Source organism: Arvicanthis niloticus, chromosome 15, assembly GCF_011762505.2.
Source record: "Arvicanthis niloticus isolate mArvNil1 chromosome 15, mArvNil1.pat.X, whole genome shotgun sequence".
NCBI lineage: Eukaryota > Metazoa > Chordata > Mammalia > Rodentia > Muridae > Arvicanthis > Arvicanthis niloticus.
In genome coordinates, this window is record NC_047672.1 from 60,089,277 (window position 1) to 60,102,038 (window position 12,762).

Genomic DNA, 12,762 nt, shown 5'->3' on the forward strand with positions numbered 1-12,762 from the left:
AACATACAAGTAAAATAGGCTATTGAGAACTCAGTTACAGCTGAGGACAATTCATGCATGGGTTCTGGAAGGCTGTGCATCATCTCAAACTTACATGCAAAATATGGTTCCAGTTTTCCTCTGGGTTAGAGCCTAGCTCATGAACAAAAAAGAAGTAACAGCATATATTATTTTCACAATGACCTATTAATATTTTTCTTTTTCTTTTTATGCCTTTTTATACTCTGTTGCAATATAGATTTCATTTTAAAGGAAAGAGTACACTCTTCAAGAGATATGGACAAAATTACAAAGAATGGTCTCCAATGTGAGTGAATAACTTCCAATCTGTTAAGGACCCGAATAGAACATAAACCTTTCAATCAACTATGAAGATTCTAGAATATATCAACCTATAATTGTGCAAATAAATTTCTCATCATAAATATTACAATCTATCTTTCTAACTATCTATCATATATCTGTAATATTTTTATCTATCATTATAATGTATTAATCTAGTCATCTATCCCTTTTTTGGTTCTATTTATCTGAAGAATGTTAACTAAAATATTCTACAAAGTATTCATGAAATATTTGCTTTCTCAGATTTTCTTTATGATTAACAAAGGTTTATGATTGTTTCATTGCTAAAAAGTAAAGATGTAATTTAGGCTCTACCTTGATGTCATGTTGTAGGGATGTGCTATAATCATATTTCAGGTGCCCTTAGTTCTGAAATATTTTTACTTTAGTGATTAATTCATCCACCTGTGCTCTCAGAAACAAATAATGTTCCTATTTCAATATTACTAATTTAATTCTGCTCCTAAAGTCTTCTTCTTTTTTTTTGCCAGGTAACATATATATTTTAAATTAAGAATATACTCTTTGGGAAGGGTAAATTTTTTCTGCCTAACATAAGAATATTGAAGACATTGCACTCTGTCCTTCAAGCAAATCAACAAGAGCTTTCAATGCTTTCACCATTCACTTCAAATTCTTAGAACACAGTACTTTCTCTTGATTCATTTTATCTTTTCTTTGTAGTCAAGTGAAGATCACAAGATGCCTTGAAGTCCCCTCATTCTGTTTTCACAAGTGTTCTAAAGCCAATGTGTTCACAAAAGCTATGTTTAGTCCCTAAAAGCAAACAGCTCTTTGGGGCAATCCAAGGGAAGCACAATCCCTCCATATGTTAAGTTTGCATTATTTGACAGAACAGTTTATTCATCTGAACCATCTATAGTTGTTTACTTCACTCCTCTAAGTTTCCTAAATTAATTCCTAAGGGCTTTCTTAAGTAGATATAGACAAAAATGCCCAAACAATTGACTCTACCTGAGAAAAACACAGGATCTTTCTCCCAAATATGTTAACCTACCCCTAGAAGTGGGGAATACTCTCCCATATAGGGGATTATAGGGGTACTCTCCCATATCAAATGGAAGTTTTCCCAGGATTAACATTGTAACAATGCCTTCATATCTTACATTAGGAAAACTTTGTTGGCAGAAATAGATTTTACTGATTTCTGTAAACTCTGCCCCAGGAATTCATAGCCACAAGTCTATTCTAGAAATGAAGAGAATTTATAAGATGTGCTGCTCAACTGAATCAGATGAAAAAATTAAAACAAGATGAAACCTTTAAGAAACCTGTGAAGGGGAGCTGCCCGGTCAGCTCTAGTCCTCGAATTTTCCTTTAAAAACATTCTCTGAATTATTAAAGTATAAATAAAAAGAAAACTGTGATATTTAAGATGAGTATAGTATAAAATTTGATAGATAATATATATTTCAAATTTGCTGTTAGTTAACACAGTTGTTACCTCCCGCATTTCCTGGAAGGGACAATAAAAAACTCATCAAACTGGCAATGAAGTATTATTAATTATAGTAATAATTGTTACAAAATGTTCTATGATTTTCCCATTTCATAATTGAGTTCAAACTCTTGAAATACTTGTTTTTATGCCAATACCATGGCATTTTTTGTTACTATGGCTCTATAGTATAATTTAAGTCTCACAGAGTAAATTCTCCAACAAAGTTTCACTGGGTATGCAAATCCCTCAAGGCATGCTCGGCCTCAGCAGTAATGGCCAACAGAAAGCAACCTTAGTCATTTATTCTTTGTCTCATAATGCTTGTCAGGATATTTTTGAAACTATAGTCTTTTGCATATACATTATGGTCTCCAGTTTTGTGTTTGTATGGGATTTTTGTGTGAGAATGTGTCTATGCATCTATATGCATTTCTAGTGCCTTTCCTCTTTTTAATGTTTGCTTCCTACTTTTCCAGTTTTTATTTTATTATTATTTTTAGATGCTTGTTTCTTTTTTTCTAATGAAAATCAGGAGAAAAAAAAGAGTGTGGATTTGGGTGTGAGGGAATTTATGGAGGATCTGGGAGGAGTTGATGGATGGGAAACTGTAATTAAAATATATTGTATGAAACAACCTATTTTCAGAATACAAAACAAAAAATTAAATAAAACAAATATGCAAAAACCCCTTTGATGAACATGTACCCATCTCTCCGGATTCTAGCCCCAGTAACTAACATTCAGCTCAGAGTGTTGTTCAGTGTAGTGTTCTGCCTGTACAGATGAACAACCTCTTGTGAATTCAGTTTATTTAAATATATTTTTATCCATTTAATTTCTCTGGATTAGGATTGTTTCATGTCACATTTTCCTGCCACATGGTTTAGACTTCAGGAATTCCAGCTGTCTCATTTTTCTTTTTCTTGTTTTTAAATTGTATATTTTATTTTTTTTTACATTTCAAATGTTATCCTCTCTCCTGGTCTCTCCTCTGCAAACACCCCTTCCCATTCTTCCCCTTACCCTGCTTCTATGAGGGTGCTCTCCCACCCATCTACCTACTCCTGCCTCACCTCACCACACTAGCATTCCTCTACACTGGGGCATCGAGCCTTCATAGGATCAAGAGCCTCCCCTCCTATTGATGCCAGATAAGGCCTCTTTAGCTCTCTTTCTACTCTAGAAGGAGATATTTAAAGATTTCATGAGAGACTATACATTAAAGGTGTGGCCACAGTTCAATAAATAAAATTTCCCTAACTTATCTGAGAAATGTTGTAGTAGTATCCTGAACATAGAAGCAATGAACATGGTATCATAATTGTCTTGAATGTTAAATGTCATATCAGATCTCTACTAATAGATGGAGGACTAAAGTTCTGAATAAGTCAAGTTTATTATTTAATAAAAGTGATAAAAATGATTGAATGAAAAATAAGGCTGTTTAGGAGTCCTTTGTTTATGCTTTTTGGATTGTAAGCCATTTAGACATTTTTTTAGATTGTAAGCCTCATTGTAGCATAGCAAACTAGCAAGGCAAAATAATAGGGACCTCAAATCTTCAAGTAGTTCAAATATAAACATAAGATATAAAATGAAATATGGAAGTTGCATGTAGCAGAAGTCTCACTATGCTTCAGTAGAAAATATTATTCCCTTTGTGCTAGTTCAGGAAATAAATAACAGCAGGGTTTTAAAGCAAGTGGTAAAAATTTAATATGATCCTAGAACTATACTGTACGTGAAATCAAGATAAAGGCCTGGGGAGAAGAAGCCACTCACTTTTTTTCCTATTCTAATTATCTTCGTTTCAGTGGATTAGAAAATGGTAAATGTAGGAGTCAAGTTGGAGATAGTTCTCAGCTCAATCGCCTGCCAAGTTAAGTCTGATAAATGGCAAGTGTGTATAATTAATACTGTCATTTTTCCCTAGACCAAAGGGCGACTGCAGTAACTATAGATTGTAATTGTCATCGTTGTCACATAAAATGTGCTATTATTAAGTTCAGGCTGAATTTTATCGCTGGGAATGCTCATAAATTGAGCGGTCAGTCATTTAAATTACCAAGTGGAGAGCTGTATGGCTTGCTTTAAAACTACTTCCTAAGACAATGTGTTTGACTTTAGACCTCCAAAAACTAATTGCATTTTTCTAACAGACGTTAGACAGGCTGTAACCTATAAGTGAAGACATTCTGACAGACATGCCATGTATACTTATAAATGTTCATAGGAGTCTTACACTTTTATTTCCAAAATTTTTGATGCACAGGCAAGAGAGAAAGAGGAATTAGATATGTCAGTGGGAGAGATAATTGTGTAAACACGCTTATGGCTTTCTCAGAAATGCTTGCTTCCCATAAGGTGTTGTCAATGAAATGTTAAAGAGTAAAGGAAGAAAAGCTGGTAGATTTCTTATTAATGGTCTAAAGAGTAATGATGTGAGAGAAGTCTGTGTGGGTAGGAAGAAATGGGAATCAGCTAACAACAGTAAAAGATTAAGTGTAATCACTATGGGCATTATATATTAGTTTCTCTATATATTTGAAATGAGCAGAATTAACATAACTCATAGCAAGCATGTTCTGTTCCTATTACTCTAATATGAACAGTGTTGATTAAATATATGAGCTGTGTTTTATATTTGTTGTTGTATTTACCTTTTCTAACATGAGGGCATAAAATAATATAGTTTCATATTAAGACATAGAATAAAAGAACAAAAGCATACACACACACATATATGCAAACATGAACCTCCACTTAATAATACAGCTACCTGCCCCAGGTTAGTGCATTTTTCTATATTATAAGGAATTCTACAGCTGTATTAAATGTCTGTAAAACTTTACGTTCTTTCAAAATTTATTACTGTATCTTCCTGTGAAGTTTTTATGTATGTGGTATTCTACAGAGCACCATAAAATATGATTTGCTCATATTATTCAACTCTTAAATATCATCTATTCAGATCATTTTAATCTATATTAATCTCTTTTCTCACAACTTTCTTACTATCCTTCATAAAATTATTTTTGCAGCAATTAGTGCTTATTAAATTAAAATTCAGCTTATTCATTGTCGATCTTTACCTAGTAAAAATATAAGTTCTCTATCATTTAGATTCTTATACCACTTCACTCCATTTATAAAACTGAGGGCTGTGATATAACTCAGCATATGGGAAATGTCCTCACAGACTGTATTTGATTTCTAAACCAAATAGGGAGAGATATAGTGTGGTGGTTTCAATAAGAGTATCTTCCATGGGTGTCAGATATTTGAGTACTTTGTCCCAGTTGATGGAGCTGTTTAGTAGATATGATCTTGTTAGAGAAAGCATGCCACTGTGGGAGGACTTTGAGGTTTCAAAACATGGTATCATTCTTAATGTTCTCTCTTCTGTGCATTTGCAGTTTAAGACATGACACATCACCTTCCTCAGCATCCATTCCTGCCACCTGATACTTTCAATCCATCTTTATGGACTGGAACCCTCTGGTTCATCAAATCCAAATAACTCAGTTCTATACATTTCTCTGGCTATGGTCTTTTATCAGAGCAGTAGAAAAGTATCTTACAGTAACAAAGACAGTGAGGCAGACCTCACTGGACTGAACGTTTACAAGAACAGGGCAATGTTCGTTACATAGGGATCAGTTCAAATTTTAATTTCTAAAAAATCATCCTGGGTCTACCCAAGGATAACATTTAACTAGAAACTTAAATATTCTGTGGTCCAGCAAACTTAGTGCAGAAAATTAACTGTCATATTATATACATTCTTTGAAAATATGACCCAGGACCAATAATACTGTACTGCATTTAAGTACACATTTTATCATAAATTTTACCAATGCTGTCTAATTTTAGAAAGTTTATATAATAAAAGCAATCTTGTTTTACTTTGAATTTCATATTTTTTGGAAATATAGTATATTGTTTTATTTTTGTGAGTGTATTTGTATTCTTTTCTCTATTTTAATAAGTTCTTTTCCTTACCACTTTGAACTCCTGTGTACCTTGATGTGGCAAGTTCTGTTGAATTCAGTTAGAGCATTATTTAGAAGTGTGGACATAACAACCATCTAAATCCTGTCAGGAAGATGAGGTATCACCTTGTGACATTCTAATGTGAAATGCTAAAGGGGATTAACACTCAGAGCTGCTAATCTAAGCACCTGTGTTTTAGGCTATGGGAGGTAATAGGATCAGTGCTATGTGTCACTTAATTATGACAATAGGCCTTCAGGGTCTGAGTCTGTAGCTTATTCCTGTTATAGATGTGAAAGTAAAGCCCAATGTGATTTTTTAAAAAGTCTCAGGAAAACAGCTACCAAGTGCTGTAGACATGATTTGATGTTTCTCCAACATCTACAACTATTGCTTCCGAGGTGAACGTGTTAGTAAGTAGCAAGACCAAAATGGTACCAAGAAAGAGCTTAGAAATGAAACAGTATGTGAGATTTGGCTGGAGATATAAAAATGCATAGTTATTAAGCCTAAATTAGGTTACCTTTTACAAATACATGTACATTTTTCTCTTCATTCAACTTGCCAGTGTGATTACGTGTGGATCAAATTGGTAACAAAATGAGACTATTTTAGTCTTGTTATATAACATTCTGAAGAAAAATGTAAAGGTCTACAGAAATATTCTCTAGTCTTATTGTTTGGACAACTTTGGAATGCATACTGTTTATTTTCCCTGAAGTTTATATTAGGTCTCAGTAGATTGTGTAGAAACTGTTCATTGTACAATTTTTGACAATTGAAAGCCTGGCTGAAGAACTCCCAGTGGGATTTTCTGAATATCTTGCATTCTCTTTCTGGATAAATCAATTTAGATACTCTATTATCTTCTACAGTTATTCTGGCAGCACGGAATTGCTTAAGCATCTCTGCCATGGGTATTATTAACATTGTTGTAGCAAACAAATACTAACTGAAGAGTCCCAGGGTAGACTTCTTACATTGTAAGGCATGCATTCATGTACTTGCAGGGTGCACTGTCTAATAGAGAAGAGGGAGGAGAAAAGTAAAGTCTTAAGTGGTTTTTTGCACACAATCAAAGAAAAACTTTCTCCCATGTATATGACTGGATTTTACAAGAAACTCTCATATCCTTGTGTTGATAAAGGAACAAAACAGCACCTATTATTTTCATTACTGCAGAAGGGACAGAGGAAGAATCTCCTAGAGTGGCTGAACTAAACATCTTTTCATACTCTTTCTCTTATACTTCTTGAGGTAGGTGAGAACCTGGAGCAGCTTCAGTGGACATCTAGGATTGAAGATATGACTGTGGCCTTCTTCACATACTTTGGATATGTCTTTTCTCATATAACCTGAATGAATATGTTTATCATGACATGAGAAAGGAAATTCCTATAGATAATTCAGTGACTGTAACTTATGAAAAGCCTTTTGTGTATTTGGATGTTGTTCTAAAAATGACACAGTTGTGTTTGATCAGAGTATTTTACTATTCCTTTTTATTTCACTCCTCAACACCCACCCACTAGTTCATTCTTAAACTTAAATATTTAATTATAAATTCAATATGTTTGTTTACTCTGTACATGTACTATTGCTTATACCATTTTGTCATTGATATTACTTCTATCAAAGATGAGAGTAACTGTAACAGTAGTGTGCTTTTTTAAAAAAAAAAAAAGTCTTGGAAATAAAGTATTCTAATCTGTGATGCTAAGACAAGTTATTATAATCCAGCAATGATGTGGGCATCAGTTAATATGCACTTCAGGACTAGTTATCCCAGTGGTTCTGAAACTGTGGATTATGACCCCTTTGGGAATATTGAATGACTCTTTTACAGGAGTCACATATCAGATAACCTATACATCAGATATTTATCTTAAAATTTATAACAGAAAATTACAGTTATGAAGTACAACAGAAATAATTTTATAGTTTGGGGTCACCATGACAGGAAGAAATGTATTAAAAGGTAGCATCCTTAGGAAGGTTGAGAACCCCTGAGTTAGCCTAGTATAGAATTCTGTGACTCTAGATGATTTAACCTCTGACTCTTTGGTTCTTTGCTTTGAAAGATATATTTTACATTTTGAAACATGAAAGTTATCACATACCTCCCAGTTTCTGTGAGTTATTCTGTTAGGGGTTCAGCATGAATATCAAACCTAGAGTTTTGTGAAATCAACTTGTTTTGCATTTGTGTTCACCTGTATCCTTGCACAGAACTTTCACCAGCATTAAATGCTTCATCCATGTCACAGAGATGTGATAAGCCAAAACAGAAGACATTGTCATAGAGATAAGGTACAGAATCCAAGGCTCAAGTCAGTTATGTGAACATATGAAGTTGACAAAACCTTTTCCAGATAAGCTGTAGGCCAGAATAATAGGTATTTGAGAAGTTACAATATCCTAAATCTTAGTAACCTACTGACTTACCATGAATTTGCTCCTGTACAAGGTAGAAAATGGAACCTTTATACTCTGGTTTTCATGTGACACTTTTTAACTATTACTAATCCTACAGAAAGAAAGCAGAAGACCCTTCAGTAGTGCTGCAAAGCTACAAGTGCTAGTGCTGTTTGAAACTGGTTGGTAGTTACTTTGGCTTCAATGTTTCTGAGACAACAGCCTATGAAACGTTCTCCATGGCTAAGTAGCCCAAACATTATCCTTTTGAGACATTGCTATTGTCAATACTAATGATTGTGAAATGTGTCTTCATAGTAGAACTAGGATTTCTTCTTAGAAGCAGAAATAGAACAATTAAATGGTATCATAAGATGGAGCATGAGTCTTCTCCCAGACACTTATAAATCATTTCTTAGAAACCACAGTGTTTTAAAGGAGAATTGTTAATATAAATTGGGGTATAGTTTATGACAAAACAGTAGCATGCAACTCAGCAAATATTACTTTTCTCAAACAACAATACCTCTTGGAAATAAATGATAAGTTTGAGATTTTTTTTTCAAACTGTATTATGCTAGAGAATCACTTGGTTTTTGTGTTGACTATACAACATGTACACTGCAAATTGGTTATTTACATGTATGTAATTCTACAATAATGGCTAACATATATTGAATATTTTTGTTTGAATCACAATAAAAGTTCTATATAGTATTAAATTATTAGAATTAGTTACTTATTATAAATTTCATTACCATAGGGAGGGTGATGCAATCTATTGAAGGAAGGAGACAATTTTCTTATAGAGTCTAAATTGGATGTTCAATTTATAGTGTTTAATATATTAAAAGTAAGTAAGAAAAATAATTTCAAATATATAAACACTAAGAAGGCCTGAGTGATTTTGAGCTTTAGAAAGAACTAAAGCCTCCATGAGTGATATAGTCTGTCATCATAGCATAATTAATATAAAGAAAAAAATGGCAAAATTAACTCTTTTATTTCAGATATCTCCAGTTGTTGAAATAATTGGAAAAACACTTTAGTGTGTTTTCAAGTAGTGAGAATTACTGAATTGAAGGCCAGAATCCCTGAGTTCTAATGCTGTCTATTTGTCTTTGGGGCAAATTTCATTTTATCCATGGTCTTGAAACACTTTGTCTATAACATGAATACCAGGACACAATAAAGTAAAGGCTAAGTTATATTTGAGGAACTCAGAAGAAAAATGAAATAAAATTTATTTAATCTTTTGCAGGCACTGGAGTAAGCACACTTATTATGACTGTATGAAATTTAATGATTATTTTGATAGTTCTATTATGAACTTACAATAGTGACAAGAAATATGAATTTGAAGTGGAAAAACCCAAGGTTAGTCATGACATGTGTGTTTGAGAGACTCATTGGAATCATCTAAATTTTTATGTAAACATGAAAATAAGATCTATAAATTTTTTTCTATCTTAATTAGGGAAAAACAAATCAATGCCAGTGGTTCAGTCAAGTTGAAAATTATTCAGTGAATTCTTACTACTCCATATGGACTAGCTAATAGAACTTAAAATGTTTTTGAAGGAACATTATATGTTCTGCATATCTGGAGGGACCTAGGTCCAGCAAATGTATTGTTCTTGGTTGGTGGTTCAGTCTGTGGGAGCCCCCAGTGATACAGGACAGTTGACTTTGTTGGTCTTCTTGTGGAGTCCCTGTCAGTTCCAGGTCCCTCAATCTTTCCCCCAACTCTTCCACAAGACTCCCCATGCTCCTTCTAATGTTTGGCTGTGGGACTTTGCACCTGTTTCAGTATGCAGCTTGGTGGAGCCTCTCAGAGGACAGGTGTGCTAGGTTTCTGTCTGCAAGCCTAACAAAGTATCATTAATACTGTCAGGGATTGGTTCTTGCCCATGGGATAGGTCTCAAGCTGTTATGAACAGATCATGCTGTATCATCTTTTGGCTATATGCCCAGGAATGGTATAGCTGGGTCTTAATGTAGAAGTATTTCCAAGTTTCTGAGATATCACCAAATTGATTTCCAGGGTGGTTGTATAAGTTTTCATTTCTACCAGCAATTGAGGAGTGTTCTTCTTGCTCCACATCCTTAACAACTTGTTCTGATGCCTGAGTTTTTGATCTTAGCTGTTCTGATGGATGTAAGATGGAATCTCAAAATAACTTTGATTTGCATTTTCCTGATGACTAAGGATGTCAGAACGTTTCTTTAAGTGTTTCTTGGCATTGGAGATTCCTCTCTTGAAAATTGTGTTTAGCTCTGTGCTATATTTTTCAACTGGGCAATTTGAGATTTGGGTTTCTAATTTGTTGAGTTTTTTATACTATTTGGATATTATCCCTCTATTAGATGTAGCATTGGTAAAGATCCTTTCCCATTCCATAGGCTGCTGCTTTGTCCTATTGATGGTGCCCCTTGCCTTATAGAAGCTTTTAACTTTGATGAGGTCCCATGTATTAATTGTTGATCATAGTACCTAAGCCATTGGTATATTTTCAGGAAGTTGTTTCCTGTATGGATGAGTTCAAGACTATTCCCTAGTTTCTTTTCTCTTAGATTTAGTGTATCTGGCTTTAAGTTGAGGTCTTTGATCCACTTGGATATTCCTTCATGTTGAGCTTTGGAGAGATTAGGGATACACTGTACATACCTAAACACAATAAAACAATATATAGAAAACTAATAGCCAATATCAAAATAAATAGTGAGAAATTTAGAACAATTCTCTTAAAATAGGAAAAAAAGGCCATCTACTCTCTCTCTCTATCTCTTCAATATAGTAGTTGAAGATCTAGTTAGAGTAATAAGACAACTAAAGGAAATCAAGGGAATACAAATAGAAAAAGAAGAAAGCAACATATTGCTATTTGCAGATGATATGATTGTATGCATATGCATAAGTGACCTGAAACATTCTACCAGTGACCTCCTACAGTTGATAAACACCTTTAGCAAAGTCACTGGATACAAAACTAATTCATAAAAATCAGTAGCCCTCCCTTAGATAAACAGGCTGAGAAAGAAATCAGAGAAACAACACCTTTAAAAATAGCCACATAGGATATAAAATATCTTGGTATAACTCTAACCAAGCAGGTGAAAGACCTCAGTGACAAGAACTTAAATTATATAAAGAAAAAACTGAAGAAGATAACAGAAGAAGGGAAGCTATCTCATGCTCAGTAGGATTAAAATAATAAAATGGCTATCTTATAAAAAGTACTCTACAGATTCAATTCAATTTTCACCAGTTTTCCAACACAATTCTTTATAGACCTTGAAAGAACAATTCTCAACTTCTTATGGTAAAACAAAAAACCAATTTTGTACAATAAAAGAATTTCTGAAGATATCACCATCCTTGACCTCAAGCTGTATGTACTACAGAGAAACAGTAATAAAAACTGCATGGTATTGGTAGAGAAATAGACAGGTTGATTAACAGAATCAAATCAAACACCAAGAAATAAGTCCACACACCTGTGGAGACTTGATTTTTTGACAAAAGAAGACATTTCTGAAATATTTTTAAATTTACTAGTTAAAATATTGGGTCTACTTCTTTATTTTGGCCTGATTTCTTTCCCTAAATATGTTAGAACATCTCTATGGAAGCATATCAGCTTGTCCATGATAAGGAACGGATTAGAGACTATGAATGCAACATCACTACTCTACATGTTAAGGATATGCATTTAATGAGAACATCACAGCACAATCAGCGAACTCGATGATAACTCTAGAATGCATAAATGCATCACTCTTTTTTCATTTAAAGACAGGAAATTGTTGCTCCAGTTTGTGATGTGATCATGATTTGAGCTTAGATTTTGAGTCTAATGATCTTTAAATCACACATTCTACTGTATGGATTGAAGATTTTAAAAACTGATTTCTTTCATGTTTTGAGGATGTAATGTAGTGTTCTTTTTGGTAGTCCCTCTATTTATATTGGATGGAAATATGAAGGGGACATCAGTGTACTTAAGATACTTCAGTGCCAAGGGTTTACTATTCATCATGATTATCATTTGAAATCTGCAATGTTAAGTTTATGCCTAATGATAGAGTCAGAGGCCATGTTTAAATATTTTGTGCTAACAAAGTCCATACCTTTCAGGAATGTAATGTCAACTACGTTTTTGGTCTTTGGGTAGCTGCACTAGGGATTTTCAAGAACAGACATTGAATCAAATGATCAACTAATTGGTCAGAATGGCCTAGCAGCAATTCTCCCACAGAGACAGACAGAGAGCCTCTCAGAAGTCCACAGGACTGCAAAGGCCTTTTCCTCAAAAATAAATAAATAAATAAAGAAAGAAAGAAAGAAAGAAAGAAATAAACAAAAAAATAAATAAATTCTGAAGTTTCATTTTAATTCTGTGTGATATTTGTCTGTTTTTATGATGCCACCATATTTTTGTCATCTACAAAATCAACTGTGTCTTTTACAATTGCTACATTTGAGAATATTAATCACATTTGCATTCAGTAGTTTATTTAGATATTAGAATTACCTAAAAGTGCAT